General features: G+C 35.7%; 1 long non-coding RNA gene across 1 annotated transcript; it reads right to left on the minus strand.

Moving 5' to 3' along the window:
* Positions 1–1,170: 1,170 nt before the first annotated feature.
* LOC131424749 (uncharacterized) lies at positions 1,171–4,998 on the minus strand. Its single transcript, XR_009228242.1, has 3 exons — positions 4,948–4,998; positions 3,297–3,332; positions 1,171–1,362 (listed from the first exon to the last, which is right to left on the minus strand). It is a non-coding gene; the product is annotated as an uncharacterized LOC131424749 (long non-coding RNA).
* Between the last annotated feature and the right edge of the window lie 8,357 nt (positions 4,999–13,355).

Here is a 13,355-nt window from a genome sequence, read left to right on the forward strand (position 1 = left end):
CAAAGAAGGCCAAAGTCCCCTATGAATGCCATGCACTAACTTTCTCATCATAGAGGAACAGAAGGACTACTAGACTGTGATCATTGTTGGTAATTAAGATGTGCCTGGGTTATTGTTCTTATTCCTGGAGAACAGACTATATTTTTGTAAAGATGGAAAATGAGTAACATCTGAAAAATCTTTCTTGATCTTTTTGTTTTGTGCATCTCTGTGTTGGTCAGCTTTTCATCACTGTGACAAAATACCTGAGAAAAATATCTTAAAAGGAGAAAAATTTATGTTGGCTCATGGTTTCAGAGGTTTCAATATATGGTTGGCTGGGTCCATGGTTTCTGGGCCTGTAGTGAGGTAGTATGATTGCAGAAAGACATGGTAGAGCAAAGTTGCTCACCTCATAACATCCAGAAAGCAGAGCGAAATAAGAAGAGATGGGGAACAAGATATAGTTCCCAAGAGCACACCTCCAAGAACCCACTCCTTTCAACTAAGTTTCCACTACCTCCCAGTAGTCCATTCAGCTTTGAATCCCTCAATGGATTAATCCACTGATAGATCAGAGCCCTCAGGATCCAATCACTTACCCAAATCCATACCTCTGAGCATTGCTGAATTAGGGACCATGCCTTCAACTCATAAGCCTTTGAAAGACATTCCAGATCTAAACTTTAACAATCTCTATAGACAGATTAGGGAGAAATTTATAAATTTCCCTCCAAACTAAGGCAAAAGAAAATTTTAAGTGTATATCCCCATGGCTTCATAATTTTCTATCCAATTAAAAGGTTTATAATCCCCTCTCTTTTTGCTAGAAACTCCCCAAGTAATCTCTTCAAGGCACTAAATGTGGGGGGTAGAGAATCCTTCTGTCACCCCCATCTACCCCAGTTCCACAGAGACTACAGGTTGCCCCTCCTCATATTGTTATCCTCCTTTTCCTTTGTTATATAACCCCTGATTCTGTGATAGGCATATAACTTTCCAGGGGAAAAGAGATCTTATTTCCTAGATTCCTACGGTCATTTTCCTGGTCGCTCTTTAAATGCCAATAATGATGGGAAAAGAGAATCCACTAGGAATAAAATAATGATATGAAGTTTTTATTGAAGCATTGCACTGAAAAGGGTATGCTATAGCACAAGGAGCAGTGAGATAAGATCTTTGACCTTCAGCTGTGATACTAAATACTGATTGGAGGAAGATGCTGCTTTAGGTTATGACATTCTTGAAGAACTTCATTCATCATGAATCTCCCCGCCTGTCGTCAAGAGGGATTAGAGGATCAAAAGTCACAAAACGATCAATTTCTATTCTTGGTGGTAAGGATGGGGCTATGGTAGTTCTTCCGTCTATTGGTGGCTTCTTCTGATAAAACAAAAATCAAGACAAAAATGCGTTTATAAATACTTGACATGGAAAAGCCACATATTGAGTATCTGCACAATAATAATATTTTTAAGTTACATGTGTAGGAAGGGAAGTATTTTCAACCAATACCATTTTTTTTAGTTTCATTAACTTATAACCAAGTCCTATTTATTGGAATATATATGATAGGTAATAAATAAAATGTAAAGTACTTTATTTCTTTAAAAAGAAAATTGAGCATTCTGTTTTCAACCTTGTCTTTCAGCCTATCCTTCTGGAGAACTAGAAGACTTGGACAAAAATAATTCTTTTAAAGCATGTTTAAAGGGAGCAGATCTAAGACTGGAAAGTTTTATGGACCCACGAATGTTACAGGGCAAGAATCCCAGGGAGGCATTTTGTTTTACTTTTCCCCTCAAGGCAAATGGCAATTCCAAAAGTAGTGCTAAGAAGCAGAGTAGAGCTTTTGATAAACTCCAGAGCTGAGGAATGAAAGTTCCCATCCAAGAGCTACCAGAGAGAAAAGGTCATGGTAAGTAACCAGGCTTTTAAATAGAAGCCCAAGGACCTCCCCTGAGGAGTGAAGGGTGAACCAGAAGGACGTGTTCTAATCTTCTCAGTCTCTTATTAGACCAAGGTAAATTGTGAATGTCATGGCCAAATCTCACACCACAAGAGAAACCAAAGTAAATCCTCTCTGGTGGAAGACGACTTCATCCAGACCCTCAAGTTATTTCTACAGTTTTCATAAGCGATGTTTCCCATTTAATAAAAACGAATCATTCCTCCTGAAGAAATTCCAAAATGGGAGGTTAAAAACATTTTTTTTTCTCCAGTGAAAAATAAAAGAAAAAAGAGACAATAGCACATCCTACAGAGACCCCCAAAGAGGCATTATTACACACTGATTGTAAAATAACTATGACTAAGCTGCTTGAGAGATTAAATACTTAAATGGCAGCTTTTGGTATCAAATGACATTTAGAACTGAAAAATAGAATCCCAGAAACTCAGGATGCTGAAGCAGAAGGATTATAAGTTCAAGGCCAGCCTTGGCAACTTAACAAGAACCTGTTTCAAAATAAAAAATAAAAAGAGCTGGGGATATAGCTCAGTGGTAGAGCACCCCTGGGTTCAATAACCAGGACTGGAAAAAAACTGGAAAATATGATAATTAAAATGAAAATTCAATCAATTGGTTTAATATCATGTTAAGTACAGCTGAAGACAGAATTAGTGAACTGAAAGATAAATCAGAAGAAAATAATAAGACTGAAGTATATTTAAACAAAAGAATGGAAATTATAGTAAAGGGCATAATCAATGTAAAGGTCAAATATGTATTTGTAATTTGAAAAGACTAGAAAGGGAATAGGGAAGAAGTAATATTTGATAAGATAATAAGTAATAATTTTCTTAAAATGATGAAAGTTATTATTCCAAAGATTCAGTAATACAAACAATTACACTTTAAGTAAAACTAAACACAATGTTTTTTTAAAAAAATCATTTTAAAGACCTTTTAAAAAACAGAATTCTATGGATTTAAGTGAGTGCTTTCTTCCTTTAAAATTTTCCTTCTCATGTATTTTTTGGTAAGCAACATTGAATTGAAGTTTGAGATAACTAGTGATTAATAACTGTTCTCAATGTTTTTCAGAAATTTTACAGTAATCCTTTTCAGACAAATTCAAAAGTTTTAGCTCTTCCATTAATTAGCAATTTTGTTAGGATGGGAATTTAAATCCATAACTAATGATTTGGAGTTTTATTAAAAAGAAGACATAAATTAAAAAATAGCTAGTATTATGATAACAAACAACAAAGACTTTCACATTTCTGTGTCCTTCCCTTTATTTTCCTGAGCCCTCACTCCTCTTCCAAGTATTCATAACAAACAAACAGACAGAAAAACAAGAATAAAAACTTACACAGTAATTCAACTGTTCACATAACCTCTGACAGCGCTGCAAGAAAAAGGAGGAAAATGCAGTTATGTGACTTTTAATTTTTAAACAACTTCATGTAAGTTTAAATATATTTTTAAATGTCCTGAAGAAAATAATACAATAGTTAACAGAAGAAATTGAAGCTTGCTGCAATGTAACTTGGCAGTCATATAGAAGAGAAGGGAGTTAGGGGTTAATTGAGATGAATAGCAGTATAAAAACACTTCCAAATATTAATTCTACCAGGAAAAACAACACGGAGTCTTAGGAATATAGTGATTTATCTCTACCAAGCTATTCAGTTTATAAAGGAAGAAGGCAGAAAACCAGGTGCTGAAGGGCTGCAAGCTGTTCTGAGCAGAAACTTGAGCTTTCAAAGGTACTCCAAGCAACTTCAAGAAGATGCAAAGCAGCAAAGAGGCCACAAGCTGCAGATCTACATCTGTGTTAAGGATGATGGCCCCCCCCCAAAAAAAAAAAAAAAAAAAAGCAGAAATTTGGCAATTGAGATAAATTGCCAAATTTATCTCAAATAAATACATATAACTTTTTAGGAGGAATTTTGAATAATATATGTATTTACAGGTTTACAATGTGAAACATCAATAATCAATGTGCAGTCACTCTTCGATAGACTCTCTGAAAAGTAAAGACACTAATTTACAAAACCAAAATAATCTTAGTGGTTTCTGATTTACTCACTTGAATTCCATTTATTTTTTAATTTTATTTTTGACACAAAAAATGTGCATATTTATGAAGTATAGGATAATTCAAAACATGTACACAATGAGTATGATCAAATTAGAGTCAGTAGCATCTCCTTAAACATTTATCATTTCTTTGTGGTGGGACTCTTTAAACCCTTTGATTTGTATTTCAAACTTTGCTCATAAGTGATATTTCATGACTGATGTTGTACCCTTATTTGCAAAAGAGAAGTAGCTAAACAAGTTGGTGAGTTCAGGTGACACAGGGTGTGTGTTAATAGTCCTTGCAGGTCCGGAGAGGTTTTTCTGATGATATTCCCTAACTGGCAGAATTTCCATCTCCTCCATTCAGACTGTTTCCTATGCTTTTTGTCTTAGGTTTTTAATCTTTACCTTACAGAAAACCTTCCATTTTTACTTTTTGTTTGTTTGTTTGTTTGCTTTGGTTTATTTCTTTCTTTCTTTATTTTTTAGTTGTAGATGGATACAATACCTTTATTTTATTTATTTATTTTTAAGTAGTGCTGAGGATCAAACCCAGTTCCTCATACATGCTAGGCAAGCGCTCTACCACTGAGAGCTACAGCCCCAGCCCCTCGGTTTGGTTTTTCATGCCAGCAATTAACCCAGGGTTCTCTACTACTGAGCTACATCCCCAGCTCTTTTTATTTTTTTTATTTTGAGATATCATCTAGCTAAATTGCCCAGGCTGGCCTTGAACTTGTGATCTTCCTACCTCAGCCGCCTGAGTATCTAGGATTACAGGTGAGCACCATTGCTCCCACCCTAATCATACTGTATGTTCCTGAAAATATAACTTTGAAAATGTCAAATGTTTTCTCCCTAAATCATATCTTCCAAGGAAACAGTAAACATCCTCAATTGAAGTATTAAATGGAAAGAATGAGAAAGCAAAGAATTACCTTCCAGCTTAAGAAAGGATACTGTTGAATTCCAGGATGAAAACGTATTTCCTGTGAAAATTGAGAGACAGAAAATATGGAGATGGAGGAAATTTGCAGTAATGATAATCACAGTAATTGACTAGGAAATTTAATCTCTAAATCTTTGAACTGGTGATCTGTGTTTTGTTTTATGTGCAATCCTGGCACCTGGCACGATTGCCTGACTTGCAGATATTCAATAAAGTTTGGTCTTCAGAATGAGTGAATGAATCTTGTATATGCTAACCACAGTCACTAATCCTTTTCAAGACTGGGACATACTACCTCAGGTCATCCTCTCAGGGATACTACTCTCCCCTTTGTTCATAATAACAACCTGAGCTGTAGTCCTGCTCCACCCACTACCTCTGTCTGCTGTCTCTGAGTCCAGCTACTCCAGAGCAATCAGCTCCCCCTGCCGGGGTCACTCCCTCACTGCAGTGGGTCTCAACATTGGCTGCCCACTGAAATAATCATCTGGGTAGTTTATAAGTAAACTACCCGTACCTGGATCAAACTCTAGACCAATAAAGTCAGATTTGGGGGCATGGCACCCAAAATCATCCCAAATGATTCCAAAGGACAATAAAGATTGAGAACTACTGCTGTGCTCTGAGGCCAAGCTCCTCCATTCTCCATGACTTAAATCTCTTGTTTTTCTAACAAGGATTTTTAAAATAGATAGAAAGAGTAGCTTTCAGGTCCAAAGGAACTCTTAAAAGGGAAATGGTGGATTTTTCTTCCACAATTATTTTTTTGTTGTTGCCAGGATTGGGTGTCACTAAAAGTCAGAATGTATGAACCAAGACTATTTGCAGAAATAGGCATTAAGAGATTACTTACTGGTACGCAATCAGCTGTGAGCAAAAGAGCAGTGAGCATAATCACCACTTTCATCTTTCAACTCTATCTACAAGTAAAACAAGAGTATTATTTCTTTTTTTAATATTTATTTTTTAGTTGTAGTTGAACACAGTATCTTTATTTTATTTATTTATCTCTATGTGGTGCTGAGGATCAAACCCAGGGCCTTGCATGTGCTAGGCCAGAGCTCTACTGCTGAGCCACAACCCCAGCCCAAGAGTATTATTTTTTAACTTGGGAAATATGGAACTCTTTCCTGTTCACAGTCCATAATGTGGCTCAGGAGCCAGTAATAGCTGGGCTGAAGGCTGTTCTCCAAGGAACCAAAGGGTGTGTAGATTAGAGATTTAGAGATGCTGGAGGACATTAAACGATTGGAATGTAGATTGTGATTCAAATGCCTTCAGAATAATGTGTATCCATAATTCAGGATCTCTACCATTTATGTATAGCATAAAACATTTAATGCTTATTAGGAATATTTTCTCAATGAATTTAATAGAACACTCATTTCTAGTAATTTTTTTGAAAACATGGCTTTTTCATATTTATTTTTTCATTGATTAGAACGGTGACCTTGATGGATAGATATCATTATGATATCCACTTAGAGTAGGAATTTATCCTGTTAGTTCTTTATAGTATGATGTAAACTGTTTGATGTATTAGTAAATCCACATTGGTACAAAGTTTTCTGTCTTCTATTGTGGCAAGTTTTATTTTTATTATTTATTTATTTATTTTGGTGTGTGGTACTGGGGATTGAACCCAGGGCCTTGTGCATGCAAGGCAAGCACTCTACCAACGGAGCCATAACCCCAGCCCTGACATGTTCATTTTGCAGATATAAAAGAAAAATTTAGAAGCATTGCTATTACCCTTTTAAAATAATATATAAAATTTCTTTTTTTATTGTTTTGAAGTAAGAGAAGGGAGATGAAGCATTTTGAACATAAATATAATGTAGTATTTCTCCATAAGCAGAATACTATAATTTTCATAAAGTGTATTGATTCATTTTCATGAGTAAGTGATATCATTTATAGCTAATACTTATCATAACAATTAATTCTGGAGCTGGGGGTATAGCTCATGGTAGAGTGTCTGCCTAGCATGAGCAAGGATCTGGATTTGAGCCCCTCCAAACAAACAAAAATTAATTCTGCCATTTGAAGTATGTTTTATAAGGAGAGCTATAAATATTATTTTAAAACAGAAAATAACAGCGCATATCCAATTCTCTTACATTATGAAATGTCATAAGAGTATATCCTGAACCCAAACTGTCAACAGCTGATTAAAAAAATCATGTTAAATAATATTTGATATGGGAAGAGAGACTTCAAGAGAGCTTCAAGAGAGTAAAGAAAACCTTTTATGTAAACACATTGCCAACTAGGAATGCTAACATTCTTTATGTTCTCTCCTTTTACCTGTAAATGTTGTTCCCATTTTTTCTCATGTTTCTAAAAATATGTAGGAAGGAAAGGGGGTTGTACATTTCCAAATTAACTTTTAAAAATCCACATCTGTAGAATTTTTGTGTGTTCTTTTTCTATAATTTGTTTTTAGACATTAATTGTCTTAAAGCCCTAATATAACCTACAACAAACATCAGAGTAAAGTATTAAAAATATATATACCAAAATAAATAAATATAAGCATACACACATAAGCATAGAAGATAATATTTAAAGTGCCAAATAAAAACATATGCTGTAACTATACAAGTGAATTAAAATGCTATTTTCAATGTATTAAGGAATTCTTCAATTTGCAACATTTTAGTTGTCTATATCTTTTATAAAATGAAATTATTTATAATTCAAAAGGACATACCTTGTACCACCAGGAAGAATGACTGCCCAGTATCTGTAAGAACTTCTTTGAATTCTCCTTTGTAGTTGATCCAGATAGTCGAAAGATATTTATATGTGTGGATACTAATGATGGGTGATATCAGCACATTAAAAAAATGACTTATGATAACCCTCATTTACATATGATGAAACAGGGGTTAGCCTGGCAGGTCAACACCTCAATTTTTGTGGGGCTAAGGCCCTTGTCCTGTTTGATTATAACACATTTTTGTGGTTATTCATGAGACACGAATAATTCTTTCAGGAGACTCAGGGTTTTGCAAATGGACTATAAGAATTGCAACAACCAGGAAAGTATCATGATGTCCTAGCAGTAGTAGGTAGGAGATTTATCTTGAGATTTTCAACTTTGAAGTATTAAATCCATCGAAACTTGCATGAATCACAGACTTGCACAGGAATCTTATTTCCCCTTCCCTCAGAGGCTCTCTGTAGGCTGGGAGGAAGCACTAGATTGGGAGGCTGTAATCCAGGCTCAGCCACTGCTTACCCATGCAGAAACACACTGGACCCAGGACTAAGAGTGGGAAGCCTCTGATTAACTTGGTTAAGACAGCCAAACAATGCAGAACCTTCTTTATATCCCCTCTAAGAGGCAGGTGGATGTAATCAGTATAACTAAGATCTTGAATGAATGTGAATGAATGAATTTTTCAGTTTTCCCCTAACACTTTAAAATCCATCAAGAGACGTACAAACTACTCAGACTCTTCGTGGGTTTTCTCTTTGTGTACTTTACAAGATTTAGACTGGTGTCTAAACCACTAGATGCTTACTTGCTGGAACTGGCAGAAAGGTTGGTTTTCTTGAGGCTTAGTAGATATGAGTAAGTCAAGAAGTTAGTCTTATTGCTAATCTATGTCCCCTTCAAAATAAAAAGATATAAGTAAAGTTAATTTTTGAACAAAATTCATTTTTATTTTCTTAACTAGTATATTTTATAACACACACATGCCATTTTTGAAAATTTAAGAGCTACAATTTAGTAATTCCACTCCTATGTATATCCAAGAGAAATGAAAATACGTATTTTCAAAAAGCTTATACATGAATGTTCATAGCAGCATTTTTTTCATAATAACCCAAAAGTAGAGACAACTCAAATGTTCTTCAACTGATGAATGGATAAGCAAATAAGATATATCTAGACAACGGGATATTATTCAGTAATAAAAATTAATAAAGTACCTATGAATGCTACAATATGGATGCACTTTGAAAACATTATAAAAAACAAAAAGAAGCCAAACGCAAAACATCACGTGTCATATGATTCTATTTATATGAAATATTCAGAATAAGCAAATCCATAAAGGCAGGAAGTAGATTGGTAGTTGATAGAGTCTGGGTAGAGGAGGGAAATGGAGAGTGACTACTAATGAGCAAGGCGCTTTTTTTTGGGTGGTGGAAATATCTTGGAATTAGTGAAGTAGGATGCACAGCTCTGCGGATGTTTTAAAGACCACTCAACTTTATGGATGGCCAATTATAGTTCAGTAACATTTTTATAGAAAAATGTCACATTCACACACACCCACACACACATACACACATGAATGGAAAAGAAAATATGAACCACTCATAATCCCAACACTGATGACTTTTCAATGCTTTTCCTCCTTTTTTTTTCTTTAGCATATTATTTATGTTGCTGAAATTATTTAGTAAAGTCTTACTTTTAAAAAACTAATATGGCGATTATATAACTATAAACTTTATAAACACTAATTTTTATAGATGCCTAAGAGTTTATTGACTGACAGATGAGAATGAGAGAAAAGAAGAAAGGGCAGATGGAATGCAGCAGCCAAAGGACCCAGAGAAATTAATTACCTTGTCTGCTGCAGAGGCCACAGTTTGCCCATCTGGTCAGATTCTTTTGATGGAGGAGGTGTTGCTAAAAAGTAACTAATAGAAACTACTCTCATACTGGGTCATTCTTGGAGTTTTAAATATGTTACAGACACAAATACAGATGCACTTGCACAGGTATGCTGAAACACATTATTAAAGCAGCCATACAATCAAAATCAAACTTTCACTAGGATATGAAGAAGCAAAATAGAAGAGAAGAAAGAGCACTGGATTTAGTCAGAAGGCCTGGGTTTCAGTCCTGGCTCCACAGGTAATAACTGTTACCTACAAAAAGGTATCAAAAAGAAAAAAAAGATCTCTCTCTCTCTCTCTCTCTCTCTCTCTCTCTCTCTCTCTCTATCTCCAAGCCTCAGTTTCTCCATCCATGAAATGGTGTTTCATCAATTCTAGTTACCACACAGAATTGTGTGAGGATCAACTAATATCTATATGAAAGAGACTTGAAAATTGTATAACACAAAATCAGGAGATACAATAAATAATGTGTGGGAGGCTGAGGTAGTAGTTTCACTTGAGCCCAAGTGTTCAGAACTAGCCTGGGCAACATAATGACAGTCATCTAAAAAAATAGCAAATAAATTTATGATTGATCCAAAATAAAGCCTAAGAAATATTTTGCTTGGACCCAGAGAAATTTAGCCTTAAAAAAAAGAGAAATAGAGATTGAAAGACAATCTTATTTCTTTGGATCATGCCACCCTGAAGGTTCAGAGGATGACTTGGACCATTAGGTGATAACTTTCAAGTGCTATTTTGGTTCGTGAAGGATAAGCCACAGAGGTAAGAAAACAGAAGGTAGAGATCAGTAAGTGGACTTTCCTTAAATGTCTTTCTTCCTTCCCTCCTTTCTTCCTTCCTTCCTCTTTTTCTTCCCTCCTTTGTTTAACAAATAGTTATTTTGAACCTACCACATATATGGCACTGGGAATACAAAAATGGATAAAATATATTTTCTGCCTTTGAGGAAATCAGTCTAACAGCAAATCCAGTCTCTCAAATGGTTAAAGCACAGTGCCCTACATGCAGCGACACAGGTGTGCTGAGGTGTTACGGGATATGGAAGAAGAACCTCACTCCAAAGGCTTCCAGGAGGAAAAGACGATTCCACTGAATCTTAGTGATGAGCAGCTTTTACCTAGGTTTAATGGAAGGGTGGAAAAGGTATGTCAGGCAGAGGGGACAGCATGAGAAATTCAGGAAGAAAGAAATTTAATAGGGTGATTTTGTAAAATCACCAAGAATTCACTCTTGTTGAAGGTGATGAGGCAGGAAGTAGCCGAAGTCAGTACCTACAGTGATGTTCTAGGAAATCTGACAAGTTGGGTGATTCCAAAGTCAGAAAAACATTCAAGGAAGTAGTTGTCATGTCTGCCTCACAGCAGAGATGACTTATGGTTAATAGAGTCAAAATAAAAATGTCTAAATGGAAAGGATCTCATTTCAAATGTCAAATTACTAACTTACTTCATGCATAAGGCACTCTTAAAATAAATTAAAAGATAAATAACTTCATAGAAAAATAGACTAAGAACATGAATAACCTGTTTAAAGGAGAAGGAATAAAAATGGATTGTAAATTGACAACATGTTAAAATGCACATACACTTTCACCCAGCAATTCTACATCTAGATACAAGGAGATAGAAACAATGGAGAAGAAGTTTGATTGCATTAATGCTTATAATTATAAAAAAAAATCAGTTTTCAAATTCTCCATCAGCTAAGGACTAGTAAAATAAATTATAGAAGGAGCAAGTGGCATGCCCAAGGTCCTGGGATTGATCACCAGCACTAAAAATAATTATGGCAATTCACATAATGTAATGCACTAAATTAGTTATTTAAAAGAATAAAGTAGATTTACATGTAAGAATGTGAAGAAATAGCAATGTATATTGTTGGTTAAAAAAAGCAAGAAACAAATCATATAACAACATATGTGCTTCAAAAAAGGTATATACTGGGCTGTGGTTGTGGCTCAGAGGTAGAGCACTTGCCTAGGACACGTGAGGCACTGGGTTCGATCCTCAGCACCATATAAAAATAAAATGAAGATACTATGTCCACCTAAAACTAAAGTCAATAAATAAATATTAAAAAAGAGGTATATATTGATATGCCCACATGTACATTTAGACACTCTAGAAGAAAATACAAGCTGTTAATAACGATTTATCTCTGGAAGAATACAGACTTTGTAATGTTATATGTATTTTGACATTTTGGGGGATTTTAGACATATTAAAATATATATTTCAGTAGTTATGTGTGAGTGTAGTAGATGTTATAAGACTGTTGGGCCCACAAAGTGAGAATAATTTGTTGAGTATTATTGAGACCCCTTTAAAGATCTAGATCATTCTCTTGCCAGTTCTAAAGTGAATGATATCAAACTACTACACTTTGTCCCCCACCCTTACTTAACAAGAATTAGTTCCTTTCCACAAGACCTAAGTGTAAAAAGAAAAATATTTTTTGAAAACTGATAGTTTAACTTATCTAGGTTCCTAATCATGTGTTTTTTCTGAGACTGGAGTGAATATATTTTTTGCATTAACGAGTCTCCAGCTGAATTCTATCTAAGAAGACATTTATTGATTAGTAAGGATTTAGGTTATAAACAAACTGTTTTCTAACTATAATAGGAAAGTGAAAAATAGAGATGCTCAATAAAATTTATGAGAGAATAAATGAAATCATCTGAGGTCTCCCACTTCACAGAGAAGGGTGGTGATAAGAATGATGATGAATATGGGGACAGAGTCATGAGAATGTCATTGTAAGAGACATCTAGGCTGGGAGGGAGAGCTGGGATGGAGAAAGCCTTTGTCACCCAGCAATGGTTCCTGGGTGACAGCCCTTGAACAAGTGCCTCAGATTTATCCTGGGTGCTCTGACCCTCAGCGGAGGGGAGTGGGTTACAATGATGGTTTTCCATAAGGAGATCCAGCTCCTAAACCCTGGAACCTCTGACTGTGTCACCTTACATAGTGCAGGTGTGATTAAGCTAAAGACTTGGAGATGGTGAGATTTTCCTAGATTACCCAGGGGGCCCAATGTAATCACCAGGATCCTTAAAAGTAGAAAAGAGAAGAAGAAGAGGAGGTCAGAGTGAGGTGATACAAGAAAGAAGCAACCAGCCTTTGCTGGCTTTGAAGATGGAAGAAGGGGTCACAAGCCAAGGAATGTGGGCAACCTAGAAATTGGAAAAGAATAGAAACAGGAATTCTCTCCTTGAGCCTCCAGAAAGAAATGCAGCCTACTGACAGCTTGATTTTAGCCCAGTGAAAACTGGGACTTTAACATCCAGAAGGGTAAATTAGCACATTTGTGTTGGTTTAAATCCCTAAATTGTGCTGATGTCTTATAGCAGAAAAAATGGATATGCCATCGACAATATCTAGAGCCTCATCTTGAGTGATTCTGATTTGGCTTTTTTGTTGTTGTTTTGTTTAGTTGTCCAAGTTTGGAGAGCTCTGCTTTGAAAATGGCTTTAAATACATTCAAGAGTGGATTTAAAGTGTTTACTTCATCTCATTTTTCTGAAGTGTGTTGTGCAAATACTGCCCCTGTGTGGGAGAACAACCTCCCCTGCTGGGCGTTGTGGCATCAGGCACCCATGCTGCTAGACGGTCCTGCTCTTCTAGGGTTCAAGTGACTGTCTCTTAGTGCCTGGGCGTGGCTTCCTACAGCCCCATGGGTGGAGCTACACTCACCTGTTCCTTTGTTAATATTACCCCTTGCCCTGTTTAGGATAGAATCTTCCAT

This window comes from Marmota monax, unplaced genomic scaffold (assembly GCF_021218885.2).
Source record: "Marmota monax isolate L192 unplaced genomic scaffold, Marmota_monax_Labrador192_F-V1.1 WCK01_AAM20220418_F8-fsc00112, whole genome shotgun sequence".
Taxonomy (NCBI): Eukaryota; Metazoa; Chordata; class Mammalia; order Rodentia; family Sciuridae; genus Marmota; species Marmota monax.